Source organism: Balaenoptera physalus, assembly GCF_965194825.1.
Source record: "Balaenoptera physalus genome assembly, chromosome: 11".
NCBI lineage: Eukaryota > Metazoa > Chordata > Mammalia > Artiodactyla > Balaenopteridae > Balaenoptera > Balaenoptera physalus.
Genome location: NC_138896.1, coordinates 17,264,906 through 17,283,585, shown reverse-complemented (window position 1 = coordinate 17,283,585; position 18,680 = coordinate 17,264,906). Strand labels below are relative to the sequence as shown.

The following is an 18,680-nucleotide window of genomic DNA, read 5'->3' as shown; positions in this document are numbered from 1 at the left end:
TTTGCAAATATTTTTTCCCATTATGTGGGTTATCTTTTCATTTTATTTATGGCTACCTTTGCTATGCAAAAATTTTGAGTTTAATTAGGTTCCACTTATTTATTTTTGTTTTTATTTCTATTACTCTAGGAGACAGATCAAAAAAGATATTGCTGTGACTTATGTCAAAGAGTGTTCTGCCTATGTTTTCCTCTAAGAGTTTTATAGTATCCAGTCTTACATTTAGGTCTTTAATCCATTTTGAGTTTATTTTTGTGTATGGTGTTAAAGAGTGTTCTAATTTCATTTTTTTACATGTAGCTGTCCAGTTTTCCCAGCACCATTTATTGAAGAGACTGTCTTTTCTGCATTGTATATTCTTGCCTCTTTTGTCATAGATTTATTGACCGTAGGTGCATGGGTTTATTTCTGGGCTTTCTATCCTGTTCCATTGATCTATGTGTCTGTTTTTGTGCCAGTAGCATACTGTTTTGATGACTGTAGCTTTGTAGTATAGTCTGAAGTCAGGGAGCCTGATTGCTCCAGCTCCATTTTTCTTTCTCAACATTGCTTTGTCTATTCGGGGTCTTTTGTGTCTCCCTACAAATTTTAAGATTTTAAAATTCTAGTTCTGTGAAAAATGCCATTGGTATTTTGACAGGGATTGCATTGAATCTGTAGATTGCCTCGGGTAATATAGTCATTTTAACAGTATTGATTCTTCCAATCCAAGAACGTGGTATATCTTTCCATCTGTTTGTGTCATCTTTGATTTCTTTCATCAGTGTCTTATAGTTTTCAGAGTACAGGTCTTTTGCCTCCTTAGGTAGGTTCATTCCTAGGTATTTTATTCTTTTTGATGCGATGGTAAATGAGGTTGTTTCTTTAATTTCTCCTTCTCATCTTTCATTGTTAGTGTATACAAATGCAACAGATTTCTGTGTATTAAGTTTGTATACTGTCACTTTACCAAATTCATTGATGAGCTCCAGTAGTTTTCTGGTAGCATCTTTAGGATTTTCCATGTATAGTATCATGTTGTCTGCAAACAATGACAGTTTTACTTCTTTTCCAATTTGGATTCCTTTTGTTTCTTTTTCTTCTCTGCCATGGCTAGGACTTTCAAAACTATGTTGAATAAAAGTGGTGAGAGTGGACATCCTTGTCTTGTTCCTGATCTTAGAGGAAATGCTTTCAGCTTTGCATCTGTGAGTATGATGTTAGCTGTAGGTTTTTCATATATGGCCTTTATTATGTTGAGCTATGTTCTTTCTATGGCAACTTTCTGGAGAGTTTTTTTTTTTTTTTAAACATCTTTATTGGAGTATAATTGCTTTACAATGGTGTGTTAGTTTCTGCTTTATAACAAAGTGAATCAGTTTTGCATATACATATGTTCCCATATCTCTTCCCTCTTGCATCTCCCTCCCTCCCAACCTCCCTATCCCACCCCTCTAGGTGGTCACAAAGCACCGAGCTGATCTCCCTGTGCTATGCGGCTGCTTCCCACTAGCTATCTATTTTACATTTGTTAGTGTATATATGTCCATGACACTCTCTCACCCTGTCACATCTCACCCTTCCCCCTCCCCATATCCTCAAGTCCATTCTCTAGTAGGTCTGTGTCTTTCTTCCCGTCTTGCCACTAGGTTCTTCATGACCTTTTTTTTTTTTCCTTAGATTCCATATATATGTGTTAGCATACTGTATTTGTTTTTCTCTTTCTGACTTACTTCACTCTGTATGACAGGCTCTAACTCCATCCACCTCATTACAAATACCTCCATTTCATTTCTTTTTATGGCTGAGTAATATTCCATTGTATATATGTGCCACATCTTCTTTATCCATTCATCCGATGATGGACACTTAGGTTGCTTCCATGTCCTGGATACTGTAAACAGAGCTGCAATGAACATTTTGGTACATGACTCTTTTTGACCTATGGTTTTCTCAGGGTATATGCCCAGTAGTGGGATTGCTGGGTTGTATGGTAGTTCTATTTTTAGTTTTTTAAGGAACCTCCATACTGTTCTCCATAGTGGCTGTATCAATTTACATTCCCACCAACAGTGCAAGAGGGTTCCCTTTTCTCCACACCCTCTCCAGCATTTATTGTTTCTAGATTTTTTGATGATGGCCATTCTGACTGGTGTGAGATGATACCTCATTGTAGTTTTGATTTGCATTTCTCTAATGATTAATGATGTTGAGCATTCTTTCAGGTGTCTGTTGGCCATCGGTATATCTTCTTTGGAGAAATGTCTATTTAGGTCTTCTGCCCATTTTTGGATTGGGTTGTTCGTTTTTTTGTTATTGAGCTGCATGAGCTGCTTGTAAATCTTGGAGATTAATCCTTTGTCAGTTGCTTCATTTGCAAATATTTTCTCCCATTCTGAGGGTTGTCTTTTGGTCTTGTTTATGGTTTCCTTTGCTGTGCAAAAGCTTTTAAGTTTCATTAGGTCCCATTTGTTTATTCGTATTTTTATTTCCATTTCTCTAGGGGCTGGGTCAAAAAGGATCTTGCTGTGATTTATGTCATAGAGTGTTCTGCCTATGTTTTCCTCTAAGAGTTTGATAGTGTCTGGCCTTACACTTAGGTCTTTAATCCATTTTGAGTTTATTTTTGTGTATGGTGTCAGGGAGTGTTCTAATTTCATACTTTTACATGTAGCTGTCCAGTTTTGCCAGCACCACTTATTGAAGAGGCTGTCTTTTCTCCACTGTATATGCTTGCCTCCTTTATCGAAGATAAGGTGACCATATGTGCGTGGGTTTATCTCTGGGCTTTCTATCCTGTTCCATTGATCTATATTTCTGTTTTTGTGCCAGTACCATACTGTCTTGATTACTGTAGCTTTGTAATATAGTCTGAAGTCAGGGAGCCTGATTCCTCCAGCTCCATTTTTTGTTCTCAAGATTGCTTTGGCTATTCGGGGTCTTTTGTGTCTCCACACAAATTGTGAAATTTTTTGTTCTAGTTCTGTGAAAAATGTCAGTGGTAGTTTGATAGGGATTGCATTGAATCTGTAGATTGCTTTGGGTAGTAGAGTCATTTTCACAATGTTGATTCTTCCAATCCAAGAACATGGTATATCTCTCCATCTGTTTGTATCATCTTTAATTTCTTTCATCAGTGTCCTATAATTTTCTGCATACAGGTCTTTTGTCTCCTTAGGTAGATTTATTCGTAGATATTTTATTTTTTTGTTGCAATGGTAAATGGGAGTGTTTTCTTAATTTCACTTTCAGATTTTTCATCATTAGTATATAGGAATGCAACAGATTTCTGTGCATTAATTTTGTATCCTGCTACTTTACCAAATTCATTGGTTAGCTCTAGTAGTTTTCTGGTAGCATCTTTAGGATTCTCTATGTATAGTATCATGTCATCTGCAAACAGTGACAACTTTACTTCTTCTTTTCCGATTTGGATTCCTTTTATTTCTTTGTCTTCTCTGATTGCTGTGGCTAACACTTCCAAAACTATGTTGAATAATAGTGGTGAGAGTGGGCAACCTTGTCTTTTTCTTGATCTTAGTGGAAATGGTTTCAGTTTTTCACCATTGAGGACAATGTTGGCTGTGGGTTTGTCATATATGGCCTTTATTATGTTGAGGAAAGTTCCCTCTATGCCTACTTTCTGCAGGGCTTTTATCATAAATGGGTGTTGAATTTTGTCGAAAGCTTTCTCTGCATCTATTGAGATGATCATATGGTTTTTCTCCTTCAAGTTGTTAATATGATGTATCATGTTGATTGATTTGCGTATATTGAAGAATCCTTGCATTCCTGGAATAAACCCCACTTGATAATGGTGTATGATCCTTTTAATGTGCTGTTGGATTCTGTTTGCTAGTATTTTGTTGAGGATTTTTGCATCTATGTTCATCAGTGATATTGGCCTGTAGTTTTCTTTCTTTGTGACATCTTTGTCTGGTTTTGGTATCAGGGTGATGGTGGCCTCGTAGAATGAGTTGGGGAGTGGTCCTCCCTCTGCAATATTTTGGAAGAGTTTGAGAAGGATAGGTGTTAGCTCTTCTCTAAATGTTTGATAGAATTCGCCTGTGAAGCCATCTGGTCCTGGACTTTTGTTTGTTGGAAGATTTTTAATCACAGTTTCAATTTCAGTGCTTGTGATTGGTCTGTTCATATTTTCTATTTCTTCCTGGTTCAGTCTCGGCAGGTTGTGCATTTCTAAGAATCTGTCCATTTCTTCCAGGTTGTCCACTTTATTGGCATAGAGTTGCCTGTAGTAATCTCTCACGATTGTTTGTATTTCTGCAGTGTCAGTGGTTACTTCTCCTTTTTCATTTCTAATTCTATTGATTTGAGTCGTCTCCCTTTTTCTCTTGATGAGTCTGGCTAATGGTTTATCAATTTTGTTTATCTTCTCAAAGAACCAGATTTTAGTTGTATTGATTTTTGCTATTGTTTCCTTCATTTCTTTTTCATTTATTTCTGATCTGATCTTTATGATTTCTTTCCTTCTGCTAGCTTTGGGGTTTTTTTGCTCCTCTTTCTCTAATTGCTTTAGGTGCAAGGTTAGGTTGTTTATTTGAGATGTTTCCTGTTTCTTGATGTAGGCTTGTATTGCTATAAACTTCCCTCTTAGAACTGCTTTTGCTGCATCCCATAGGTTTTGGGTCGTCATGTCTCCATTGTCATTTGTTTTTAGGTATTTTTTTATTTCCCCTTTGATTTCTTCAGTGATCACTTCGTTATTAAGTAGTGTATTGTGTAGCCTCCATGTGTTTGTATTTTTTACAGATCTTTTCCTGTAATTGATATCTAGTCTCATAGCGTTGTGGTCAGAAAAGATACTTGATACGATTTCAATTTTCTTAAATTTACCAAGGCATGATTTGTGACCCAAGATATGATCTATCCTGGAGAATGTTCCATGAGCACTTGAGAAAAATGTGTATTCTGTTGTTTTTGGGTGGAATGTCCTATAAATATCAATTAAGTCCATCTTGTTTAATGTATCATTTAAAGCTTGTGTTTCCTTATTTATTTTCATTTTGGATGATCTGTCCATTGATGAAAGTGGGGTGTTAAAGTCCTCTACTATGATTGTGTTACTGTTGATTTCCCCTTTTATGGCTGTTAGTATTTGCCTTATGTATTGAGGTGCTCCTATGTTGGGTGCATAAATATTTACAATTGTTATACCTTCCTCTTGGATCTATCCCTTGATCATTATATAGTGTCCTTCTTTGTCTCTTGTAATAGTCTTTATTTTAAAGTCTATTTTGTCTGATATGAGAATTGCTACTCCAGCTTTCTTTTGATTTCCATTTGCATGGAACATCTTTTTCCATCCCCTCACTTTCAGTCTGTATGTGTCTCTAGGTCTGAAGTGGGTCTCTTGTAGACAGCATATATATGGGTCTTGTTTTTGTATCCATTCAGCCAGTCTGTGTCTTTTGGTGGGAGCATTTAATCCATTTACATTTAAGGTAATTATCGATATGTATGTTCCTATTCCCATTTTCTTAAATATTTTGGGTTTGTTATTGTAGGTGTTTTCCTTCTCTTGTGTTTCTTGCTTAGAGAAGTTCCTTTAGCATTTGTTGTAAAGCTGGTTTGGTGGTGCTGAACTCTCTCAGCTTTTGCTTGTCTGTAAAGGTTTTAATTTCTCCATCAAATCTGAATGAGATCCTTGCTGGGTAGAGTAACCTTGGTTGTAGGTTTTTCTCCTTCATCACTTTAAGTATATCCTGCCACTCCCTTCTGGCTTGCAGAGTTTCTGCTGAAAGATCAGCTGTTAACCTTATGGGGATTCCCTTGTGTGTTATTTGTTGTTTTTCCCTTGCTGCTTTTAATATGTTTTCTTTATATTTAATTTTTGATAGTTTGATTAATATGTGTCTTGGCATGTTTCTCCTTGGATTTATCCTGTATGGGACTCTGTGCTTCCAGGACTTGATTAACTATTTCCTTTCCCGTATTAGGGAAGTTTTCAACTATAATCTCTTCAACTATTTTCTCAGTCCCTTTCTTTTTCTCTTCTTCTTCTGGGACCCCTATAATTCGAATGTTGGTGCGTTTAATGTTGTCCAAGAGGTCTCTGAGACTGTCCTCAGTTCTTTTCATTCTTTTTTCTTTATTCTGCTCTGCAGTAGTTATTTCCACTATTTTATCTTCCAGGTCACTTATCCGTTCTTCTGCCTCAGTTATTCTGCTATTGATCCCGTCTAGAGTATTTTTAATTTCATTTATTGTGTTTTTCATCATTGCTTGGTTCCTCTTTAGTTCTTCTACGTCCTTGTTAAATGTTTCTTGCATTTTGTCTATTCTATTTCCAAGATTTTGGATCATCCTTACTATCATTATTCTGAATTCTTTTTCAGGTAGACTACCTATTTCCTCTTCATTTGTTAGGTCTGGTGTGTTTTGACCCTGCTCCTTCACCTGCTGTGTGTTTTTTGTCTTCCCATTTTGCTTATCTTACTGTGGTTGGGGTCTCCTTTTCACAGCCTGCAGGTTCGTAGTTCCCGTTGTTTTTGGTATCTGTCCCCAGTGGCTAAGGTTCGTTCAGTGCGTTGTGTAGGCTTCCTGGTGGAGGGGAGTAGTGCCTGTGTTCTGCTGGATGAGGTTGGATCTTGTCTTTCTGGTGGGCACGTCCACGTCTGGTGGTGTGTTTTGGGGTGTCTGTGGCCTTATTATGATTTTAGGCAGCCTCTCTGCTAATGGATGGGGCTGTGTTCCTGTCTTGCTAGTTGTTTGGCATAGGGTGTCCAGCGCTGTAGCTTGCTGGTCATTGAATGAAGCTGGGTCTTGATGTTGAGATGGAGATCTCTGAGAGATTTTCGCCATTTGGTATTACGTGGAGCTGGGAGGTCTCTTGTGGACCGGTGTCCTGAAGTTGGCTCTCCCACCTCAGAGGCACAGCCCTGATGCCTGGCTGGAGCACCAAGAGCCTTTCCTCCACACGGCTCTGAATAAAAGGGAGAAAAAAATAGAAAGAAAGAAAGAAAGAGGATAAAATAAAATAAAATAAAGCTATTATAATAAAAAATAAGAAAAAAATTATTAAGAATAAATTTATTAAGAAAAAAAATTTTTAATTTTTAAAAATAGATTTATTAATTTTTTATAATAAAAAATAAGAAAAAAATTAAGAAAAAATTTATTAAGAAAAAAAATTTTAATTTTTTTAAAATAAAAAATATGAAAAAACTTATTAAAAATTTTTTTAATTTCTAAAAATAGAAAATAAGGAAAAAATTATTAAGAATGCATTTATTAGGGAAAAAAAATTTTTTTCAAGTGAAAAAAAAAAAAAAGGACGGATCTAACCCTAGGACTAATGGTGAAAACAAAGCTGTACAGACAAAATCTCACCCAGAAGCATACACATATACACTCACAAAAAAAGGAAAAGGGGAAAAATTAATATATCCTGCTCCCAAAGTGCACCTCCTGAATTTGGGATGATTCTTTGTCTATTCAGGTATTCAACAGATGCAGGCACATCAAGTTGTTTGTGGAGCTTTAATCCGCTGCTTCTGAGGCTGCTGGGAGAGATTTCCCTTTCTCTTCTTTGTTCATACAGCTCCCAGGGTTCAGCTTTGGATTTGGACCCGCCTCTGCATGTAGGTCACCTGAGGGCATCTGTTCCCCACCCAGACAGAACAGGGTTAAAGGAGCAGCTGCTTCGGGGGCTCTGGCTCACTCAGGCCAGGTGGAGGGAGGGGCACGGATGCTGGGCGAGCCTGCGGCGGCAGAGGCCGGCGTGACGTTGCACCAGCCTGAGGCGCGCCGTGCGTTCTCCCGGGGAAGTTGTCCCCGGATCACGGGAGCCTGGCAGTGGTGGGCTGCACCGGCTCCCGGGAGGGGCAGTGTGGAGAGTGACCTGTGCTCGCACACAGGCTTCTTGGTGGCGGCAGCAGCCTTAGCATCTCCTGCCCGTCTCTGGGGTCTGCGCTGATAGCCGTGGCTCACGCCAGTCTCTGGAGCTCGTTTAGGCGGCGCTCTGAATTCCCTCTCCTTGCGCGACATGAAACAAAGAGGCAAGAAAAAGTCTCTTGCCTCTTCGGCAGCTGCAGACTTTTTCCCAGACTCCCTCCCAGCTAGCACTGAAGCCCGAGCCTCAGCTCCCAGCCCCCGCCCGCCCCGGCGGCTGAGCAGACAAGCCTCTCGGGCTGGTGAGCACTGCTCGGCGCTGAGCCTCTGTGTGGGAATCTCTCCGTTTTTCCCTCTGCGCCCCTGTGACTGCGCTCTCCTCCGTGGCCCTGAAGCTTCCCCCCTCTGCCACCCGCAGTCTCTGCCCACGAAGGGGCTCCTAGTGTGTGGACACCTTTCCTCCTTCACGGCTCCCTCCCACTGGTGCAGGTCCCGTCCCTATTCTTTTGTCTCTGTTATTTATTTTTTCTTTTGCCCTACCCAAGTACGTGGGGATTTTCTTGCCTTTTGGGAGGTCTGACGTCTTCTGCCAGCGTTCAGTGGGTGTTCTGTAGGAGCAGTTCCACGTGTAGATGTATTTCTACTGTATCTGTGGGAAGGAAGGTGATCTCCGTGTCTTATTCTTCCGCCATCTTGCCCAGACCCCCCTGGAGAGTTTTTATTATAAATGGGTGTTGAATTTTATCAAAGGCTTTTTCTGCATCTACTGAGATGATCATATGGTTTTTACTCTTCAATTTGTTGATGTGGTGTATCACACCACATCAGCAAATTGATATGTGGATATTGAAAAATCCTTGCATCCCTGGTATAAATCCCACTTGATGCTGCTGTATGATCCTTTTAATGTATTGTTGAATTCAGATTGCTAGTATTCTGTTGAGGATTTTGGGGTCTGTGTTCATCAATGATATTGGCCTGTAATTTTCTATTTTTGTGCTATTTTTTGTCTGGCTTTGGTATCAGGGTGATGGTGGCCTTATAGACTGAGTTTGGGAGTATTCCTTCCTCTGCAATTTTTTGGAATAGTTTCAGAAGGATAGGTATTAACTCTTCTCTAAATGTTTGATAGAATTCACCTATGAAGCCATCTAGTCCTGGACTTTCATTTGCAGGAAGATTTTTAATCACAGTTTCAATTTCAGTACTGGTGATTGGTCTGTCCATATTTTCTATTTCTTCCTGGTTTGGTCTTGGGAGATTGCACCTTTGTAAGAATTTGTCCATTTCTTCCAGATTGTCCATTTTATTGCCATATAGTTGCCAGTATTAGTCTCTTATGATTCTTTGTATTTCTGTGAAGTCCACTGTAACTTCTCCTTTTTTGTTTCTAATTTTATTGATTTGAGCGCTTTCCCTTTGTTTCTTGATGAGTCTGGCTGAAGGTTTATCAAATTTGTTTATCTTTTCAGAGAACCAGCTTTCAGTTTCATTGATCTTTTCTATTGTTTTCTTTGTTTCTATTTCATTTATTTCTGCTCTGATCTTTATGATTTCTTTCCTTCTGCCAACTTTGGGTTTTGTTTGTTCTTCTTTCTATAGTTGCTTTATGTGTAAGGTTAGGTTGTTTATTTTTGAGTTTTCTTGTTTCCTCATGTAAGATTGTATTGCTGTACACTTCCCTCTTAGAACTGCTTTTGCCACTTCCCATATGTTTTAGACCATTGTGCTCTCGTTTTCATTTGTCTCTAGGTATTTTTTTATCTCCTCTTTGATTTCTTCAGTGATCAATTGGTTATTTAGTAGCATATTGTTTAGCCTCCACCTGTTTGTGTTTTTTAGAGTTTTTTTTCTTGCATTTGATTTCTAATCTCATAGCATTGTGGTTGGAAAAGATGCTTGATATGATTTCAATTTTCTTAAATTTACCGAGGCTTGTTTTGTGGCCCAATATGTGGTCAATCCTGGAGAATGTTCCATGTGCACATGAAAAGAATGTGTATCCTGCTGCCTTTGTATGGGAATGCTTTATAAATATCAGTTAAGTCCATCTGGTGTAATGTGTCATTTAAGCCCTGTGTTTCCTTACAGATTTTCCATCTGGATGATATATACATTGATGAAAGTGGGGTGTTAAAGTCCCCCACTATTATTGTGTTACTGTTGATTTCTCCCTTTCTGGCTATTAGTGTTTGCCTTATATATTGAGTTGCTCCTATGTTGGGTGCATATATAGTTTCAATGGTTATATCTTCTTCTTTGATTGATCACTTGATCATTATATAGTGTCCTTCTTTGTTTCTTGTAACAGTCTTTATTTTAAAGTCTATTTTGTCTGATATGAGTATTGGTACTCCAGCTTTCTTTTGATTTCCATTTGCATGGAATACCTTTTGCCATCCTCTCACTTTCAGTCTGTATGTGTCCCTAGGTCTGAACTGGGTCAGCATATACATGGGTCTTGTCTTTGTATCCATTCAGCCAGTCTTTGTCTTCTGGTTGGAGCATTTAATCTGTTTATGTTTAAGGTAATTATTGAAATGTATGTTCTTATTGCCATTTAAAAAAAATTGTTTTGAATTTGTTTTTGTAGGTACTTTTTCTTCCCTTACTCTTTTGTTCTCTTTTCTGATTTGATGACTAAATTTAGTGTTGTGTTTGGATCCCTTTTTGTTTTTTGTGTGTATCTATTGTAGATTTTCAACTTGTGGTTAACATGAGGTTTTGGTACAGCAGTCTGTATATAAAAAAGTTTGTTTTAAGTTGCTGGCCTTTTAATTTCAAATGCATTTCCAATATCCTGCATTTATGCCCTCCTCACAGTTGCTGGTTTTGATATCATATTTGTGTGAGGATGATTTCCAACCTTTACTGTATGTTTGCCTTTACCACTGAGCTTTTCCATTTGTAATTTTCTTCTTTCTAGTTGTGGCCTTTTCTTTTCCATCTAGAGAATTTCCTTTAGCATTTGTTGTAACACTGGTCTGGTGGTGCTGAATTCTCTTAGCTTTTGCTTGTCTGTAAAGCTTTTGAGTTCTCCATCAAATCTGAATGAGAGCCTTGCTATGTAGAGTATTCTTGGTTGCAGATTTTTCCCTTTCACTGCTTAAATATATCGTGCCACTCCCTTCTGGCTTGCAGAGTTTCTGCTGCAAAATCAGCTGATAACCTTTTGGGAATTCCCTTATTTGTTATCTGTTGCTTTTCCCTTGTGGCTTTTAATGTTTTTTCTTTGCCTTTAATTTTTGTCAGTTTGATTACTGTGTGTTTCGGCACGTTCCTCCTTGGGTTTATCCTGACTGGGACTCTCTGTACTTCCTGGACTTGGCTGAGTATTTCCTTTCCCATGTTAGGGAAGTTTTCAGCTATTATCTCTTCAAATATTTTCTCAGGTCCTTTCTTTCTCTCTTCTCCTCCTGGGACCTCTATAATGCAAATGTTGGTACATTTAGAGTTGTCCCAGAGGTCTCTTAGACTGTCCTCATTTCTTTTCATTCTTTATTCTGTTCCGCACCAGTGATTTCCACCATTCTGTCTTCCACCTCACTTATCCGTTCCGCCTCAATCTGCTATTGATTCCTTCTAGTGTATTTTTCATTTCAGTTATTGTATTGTTCATCTCTGTTGGTTTGTTCTTTTGTTCTTTTAGGTCTTTGTTAAACATTTTTTGTATCTTCTCGATCTGTGCCTCCACTGTTTTTCTGAGATCTTGGGTCATCTTTACTGTCATTACTCTGAATTCTTTTTTGGGTAGATTGCCTATCTCCACTCCATTTAGTTGTTCTTCTGGGGTTTTATCTTGTTCTTTCATCTGGGAAATATTCCTCTGCCGTCTCATTTTGTCTAACTTTCTGTGATTGCTATTTCCGTTCCGCAGGCTGCAGGGTTGTAGTTCTTCTGGCTTCTGCTGTCTGCCCCCTGGTGAATGAGGCTGTCTAAGGGGCTTGTGAAGGCTTCCTGGTAGGAGGGACTAGTTCCTGCCCACTGGTGAGTGGAGCTGTGTCTTGCCCCTCTGGTTGGCGGGGCCGTGTCAAGCAGTGTGTTTAGTGGGCAGCTGTGTGTTCAGAAAGACTTTAAGCATCCTGTCTGCTGATGGGTGGGGCTGTGTTCCCACTCTTTTGGTTGTTTGGCCTGACGTGTCCCAGCACTGGAGCCTGCAGGCTGTAGGGTGGGGCCAGGTCTTGGGGATAAAATGGTGGCCTCCAAGAGGGCTTATGCCAGTGAGTACTCCCCAGAGCTACCACCGCCAGTGACTTTGTCCCTGCAGTGGGCAAAAGCTGCCCCCACCCCCACCTCCACAGGAGACACTCCAAAACTAGCAGGTAGGTCTGGCCCAGGCTCTTACGAGGCCACTGCTTCTGCCCTGGGTTCTGGTGCGCACGAGACCTTGTGTGTGCCCTCCTGGAGTGGAGTTACTTTTTCCCCCAGACCTGTGGAATTCCTGCAATCAAACCCCACGGGCCGTCAAAGCCAGACTCTCTGGGGGTCTCCTCCTCCCATTGCCACACCCCCAGGCTGGGTAGCCCGATGTGGGGCTCAGAATTTTCACTCCTGTGGGAGAACTTCTGTGATATAATTATTTTCCAGTTTGTGGGTTGCCCACCCAGCGGGTATGGGATTTGAGTTTATTGCAGTTGCAGCCCTCCTGCTGTCTCATTGTGGTTTCTTTTTTGTCTTTGGATGTAGGGTATCTTTTTTGGTAGGTTCCAGCATCTTTTTGTTGATGGTTGTTCAGCAGTTAGTTGTGATTCTGTTGTTTTTGTAAGAAGAGGTGAGGCCACGTCCTTCTACTCCACCATCTTGTCTCCGTCTCCCAAGATTGGATTTTTCCCAGGATCTTTTATATACACTGAAAGCTCATGGAAAAGTGTCCTTATGAAACAAATTATGATGGCTTTATCCCAGCTGAAGAAGAGAAAATTGTGGAATGAGCACTTGCTTTATCTGCAGCCAGGCATCCACTTCTCACCGCTTCTGCACGGTCCACCCCACGGCCCCTCGCAGATTCTGCTGACTCCTTCTTGTCTGTCAGACCTGCACACTGGCTGCTCTGGGGTCACCAGAAGTGCACCCCAAGAACTCAAAAGCCCCCAGTTTAAATTTCATCCTTTACCAAAGGAATATGTTCAGAATAGTAATAGAATTCTTATTAATATTAAATTAATATGCATGAAATAGAAAAATCTGAGGTTTTCAGCTTAAATGTACAGGGAGGTATCATTTTCCATTTCTGAATTTAGACCTCAAATAAACCCATGCAACTTAGTTATGGTCGCACAAGCAGATCTTAGGCGACAGTCTTTCATGTCACTGGCTAAAGCAAAACTTTCTTTCATTTTGGTAAAACCACATTCTAATTTCTGTATTTATTTTGTCATCTTCGTCAGTGGTCATGGGTTGTTTAACTTCATCTATTTGTTTACCCAATGTCTCTAATGGCTTACTGCCTGCTGGGTATCAAACTAGGCACTGAGATCTACCAGTTAATGGGTTCATCTTGGTCCCTGCCCTCATAGAGCCTCACTCTGTCCTGTGTACAACCCGATGCTGGACTGCAAGCCATATGGAAATATGGGGAAACTGGGGAGCTTACCCATAGTCAGGGGTATTAGCAAAACAAATTACTACACGAAATTGTGAAAACTTTATTGGAGATCACTGACAGTGGAGGAGTGTTTACACATGCCTTGGTTGGGTTATGGTCACCTTTTCTGGAAAAACAGAGTGGACAACCTTTTTAGAGCTTTAAAATTTTTGTTTGTTTCATCTGTGTATTACATAAAAATCTGTCTTGTTTTCAAACATAATAATGACTTCATTGGCCAATTGTCTGGTTTGCTTTTTTCCAGAAGTTGGGATAGATTACTCCATTCTGTCCACATTCTCCTCTCTGGTTTCTTTGACAACTGACATCATCAGACACTTGATTCAGAATTCAAGAGAGATTTAGGGTAGAGACCATTAAAAAGAGGGAAGCTAATCACCTGGTCCATGTGGACTTCAGATTTATGTGAATATGGATAAAATAATACAATCAGGAGGGAATGATCTAGATAAGCAACCTGAGAGGTGGCAAGGATAAAGGAAAGAACTTGGGCATCACATTGACCACTTTTATGTGATCTTGGCTAAGTTACTTGAACTCTGTGATTCTTGGTCCTCTCACCTGTGCAATGTGGGTAGTAATATCTATCACATAGTGCTATTGTAAGGATTAAAGTGAGATCATTTATGTGATGTGCTGCAGGTCTGTATATAAACGGTCTTAACATACAGAGAAATACCTTGAGGTGACTCCTGTGTGTCAATCCTACCTAGGGTGTGTGTGGTCTAATCTGCTCCAATCTCTTACATGTTAACACAGTTAATAATAGTTAATCATTGTCTCATAAGTTAGGAGAGGCTAGGTTATGCTGCAAATACCAAGCCATCCCTAAGTCTCAGTGGCTTTCAAAAAGAAACTACATTTTTTTTTTCCACTTAAGCAAAGGCCACTGCAGGTCTCTGTGACTCTTCAGGGAAGCTATCCTCCTTTGATGGCTCAGCAAGATGCCTCCTTATGGAAGTAGGTTTCCATGACACTGAGGAAGGAGAAGAGGGTCCTGTAACTGAGGACTGGTGGTTAGATGATTTGACTCAGATATGAAATGCCATGTCCGCTCACTTTCCATTGGTAAAACCAAGATATATGGCCATGCCTACACTCAAGGAGCTAAAGAAATGCAACCTTCTGTGTTCCCAAAAAGAGGACCAGCTGATGCCTGTCAGTCTACCGTGGTGAATGATCTCTAACCGAGGGAGCACTGGGGTGGCGGCTAAAAGTTACTAGAAAACTTAGTAGAATTCTAAACCTCGCAAACTATATAAAACCTTTAGTGGCCACTACAGTGGTTTCTGAGAATGATGTTCTGTTTCAGAATAGCAAGGCTGTTTCTTTACTTATATTGCCACTAGCATGCTTTCTCTTCCCCATTTTTCATCTTTTCTGCACTTTTGTGACTAAGAGAAGTGGCAATGAATAGTACCAAGCACATAGTGAGTGCTTACAACTCATCTGTTGATTAATTCAAACCATCGTAAAGAAATCACATTTGTAAGGGCAATGAATTGATATGTTTCCTGCCCAAAGTCACGAGGCAGTGAGGGAGCCAGAAAGAGACGTTCATGCTGACTTGTCATTGGCCACAAGGGTACATTTATTACTTCCTCGAGAAAAGCTGGCCCCAGAAAAGTTATTCATGTTTGTTGGCAGTTTCCAAAGGTGAGTGCCACTTTTAGCCTTGGACTGTAGTCATGCCCAGAACGTTAGGAGCAATAATGGTATGAAACAATGTCAGACACAATTAAAAGATCCTGACGGTAGGTCACTCCCCAGTGTCTACGCGAAGAAAGTACAAAACTACCACCCATCTTTCAAAAGTCAGCTCAAATGTCACTTCCTCTGTAAAGCCATTGCCTGTCCCCAGTCGGAATTGATAGTTTCTATAGCTTCTAACACTTCTAGTGCTAGATAGTCACATTTATATTTATAGCATTTCCATACCCTTTACTGGATTTTGACCTCCACGAGGACACAGATCTGAGATTATACAGATTTATTGCCCCCAGCACCCAAGAGACTTCTTAGACAAAAGAAAGACAAAATGACTCTTTGCTGAATTGAAGCCCTGCATCCACTTCAACAACCCAAACTGTAGTACTTGCCTCACCCCTTGCTGTGTTTTAAAATTGCAAACCAACATCTATAGGCAAAGAAGGAAGATGGGGACAGTGTGTTGTTTGTAATCTTGGTCCAAAACACACATCATGCCAAAGAGAGAATTTGATTCCATTTTAGAGCCGAGGTCTCAGGTCCAATTTAATTAGATCCCCAAATGACCAAGCTGATTAACTGTCAGCTCCGGCCTTTCTTCACTGTAAACCTTAATCCCTCCTAATTTGCCATGAAATTAGTGGGAGCTGACTGTTCTAGGCATGAAAAACCTAGGTCTTGTTCAGACCTCCCCAGGCCTTACTGAGGCAAGGAGGGGATGGGTCTCGAAGCCCTGGAGAGGAGCAGGTGTCGTGAGGATTAGGTCACATGGGGGAAAGGGGGCTGCAGTAGGTAGGCAGCTGGTGCGGTCCCAGGTGTGTGCGAGTTGGCAGGGATACAAAGAGAGGAGAGCTGCAAACAGCTCAAAGTCCCTGGGCTGTGCAGCTGCTCGTTTGGCACTTGCACGGGACCCACCTGTAGTGTTGATGGGCACAACCCACTCACAGGAGCAGGGAAACATGAAAGGTCCCCAGTGAGCTGTGGCAGCCCTGCCCGTCCCAGGCAGAAGGCTGGAGGAAGCAAGCCTGCCTGAGGACTTCTGGGTAAAGCATCTCTCTTGCACTTTGCAGTCTCCCCCAGGCTTAAGAAGAGGCAGCTCTGGCTTTCCTTTTTCAAACGATGGCCCTGAGAGGACTAAAATAAAGATAATAATTTTTTTTTTTTCCAATCAGGGGGCTTGTTCCCAAGTACACCTAGAAAGTAAGTGAAAAACTCCCCAAGCTGGAGAGTAAGTCAACAGGCAGAGATACTCAAGGAAAAAAACAGGCTCAAGGCCGAGAAGCAAAAATAAGTGATCATCCCCTCTCCTGGGCTGCAGGGAGCTCATGTAAACAAACTCATCATAACAAGCCTTTCTTAATCTGTTTCTGTCCCGCTGCTAATCGCTTGTGTAGTTTTTGCAGGACAGAATGCATTCTTGGTGCTGAGGCTAGGGTTTCAGATTTAGTTACTGTGAATTATGGAACGTCTCTTGATCTCTGAGGACAAGAGGGGACTGATGGCCACAAACCCAAATGACTGTTGTTCATTCAAGGTGAAATAGCAATCTCTCTCCAGTGTACCAGCTTGTAGAGGGTGGTGACCTCTTCTCCCATATTAAGCCAGCCTCCAGAACGATTATGACACAGGTTAAGGCCATCTTGACCACTTACTGCTCTACTTTGGTGTCTCCCATCTCTGCTTTTAAGTGCCAATAGCAGAACCTGCCAGTTTCCCTGCACACAGCATCCATCCCCCCTGTTCCTCTTATTAACAGAATCCCAGCTTCGGGGCAAGGGGACAACGGCAGTGTACACAGTTAACACACACTTACAGCAAGACTCTGTAGCATCCGGGCATGGCTGTGTGTCATTTATTGTCAAGGAGATACCAGCAGAGGATGTCTGGGAAAGATAGAGGCCCCACCCATTCTGGATTCACCCATTTTTCCCTACCTGGCATGCAGATGTGGCATTTAGAGTACATCTTGCTCCCAGGAAGATGGAAGTCACATGCTGAAGATGCTGAAGATGTCAGAGCAGGGGGAGAGAAGTAGTCGGCCTCCTCTGCATTGCTGAGCCAGGGTACCAGCCCCACCTGCTCAACCCCGGGCTTCCTGTAAGAGAGGATAACGCCTGTGGTTCCCATACTCCAGTGGGCATCTTAATCATCTGGAGGGCTCAATAAAACGCAGGTTTCTGGGCCCCTCCCCCAGAGTATCTGATTCAGAAGGTCTGGGATGGGGCCTGAAACAAGTTCCCAGGTGCTGCTGATTCCACGGGTCAAGAGACCAGCCTTTGAGAACCACTTGGATAACTGAACTCCTATCTGTTGAGGCCACTGTCTTTATATATTCACAGCTGAATACAGTCCCAACTGATACACTGCCCTCTAACCCCTCAAGAGCCAAACAGCTACCTAGTCCTTTACCTCTGAAAAGGGGCTGAAAACTTAGTGAATCACAAGGCCTAAATAACCAATGAGGTTTACAATCTATTAAGATTCTCATCAGAGACATATCATTAGGTCAAAGAAAGGAATCTCTGCTTTTAACTTTGAGGCATCATTGGAGCTAATTGGAAGAGAGATTTTGGAGCAGAAAGGCTTACCTGGAATCTCTGAAATTACACCAGACACTTACCTTTTATACTTACAAGTGGATTTTCTCTGGCACTCTTTCTAGAGACCATTAGCCTAAGGCTGTAGGGTACATTAGCTATGGGACTTGGGGCAATTATTTTTTAATTAAAAATTTTTTCATTCTTTTTTCATATTCTTTTCCACTATGGTTTATTACAGGATATTGAATATAGTTCCATGTGCTATACCAGCAGGACCTTGTTGTTTATCCATCCTATATTTAATAGTTTACATCTGCTAACCCCAAACTCCCACTGATCCCTCCTACACCCTCCCTCCCGCTTGGCAACCACAAGTCTGTTCTCTATGTCTGTGAGTCTGTTTCTGTTTTGTAGGTAAGTTCATTTGTGTCATATTTTAGATTCCACATATAAGTGATATCATACAGTGTTTGTCTCTTTCTGACTTACTTCACTTAGTATGATAATCTCTAGGTCCATCCATGTTGCTGCAAATAGGAAAATTTTGTTCTTTTTTATGGCTGAGTGGTATTCCATTATGTGTGTGTATGTGTGTATACATACATATACATACAGAAACCACACTCTCTTTATCCATTCATCTGTCGATGGACATTTAGGTTGTTTCCATGTTTTGGCTATTGTAACTAGTGCTGCTATGAACATAGAGGTGCATGTATCTTTTCAAATTATAGTTTTGTCTGGATATATGCCCAGGAGTGGGATTGCTGGATCATATGGCAACTCTATTTTTAGTTTTTTGAGGAACCTACATACTGTTCTCCATAGTGGCTGCACCAGTTTACATTCCTACCAACAGTGTGGGAGGGTTCCCTTTTCTCCACACCCTCTCCAGCATTTGTTATTTGTAGACTTCTTAATGATGGCCATCCTGACCGGTGTGAGGTGGTACCTCATTGTAGTTTTGATTTGCATTTCTCTAATAATTAGTGATGTTG

General features: G+C 40.7%; 2 long non-coding RNA genes across 5 annotated transcripts in view; one reads left to right on the top strand and one right to left on the bottom strand.

Annotated features, from left to right (window-relative positions):
- Positions 1-18,680, bottom strand: part of LOC309638861 — a 109,835-nt gene that overhangs the window by 7,298 nt on the left and 83,857 nt on the right. Inside the window, exon 3 of the long non-coding RNA XR_014251363.1 lies at positions 17,077-17,237. This is a non-coding gene — a long non-coding RNA (uncharacterized lncRNA). The remainder of the gene's footprint in view (positions 1-17,076; positions 17,238-18,680) is intronic.
- The window catches only part of LOC309638849, a 93,608-nt gene that overhangs the window by 24,816 nt on the left and 50,112 nt on the right, over positions 1-18,680 (top strand). The gene's annotated exons all lie outside the window — the stretch shown is intronic.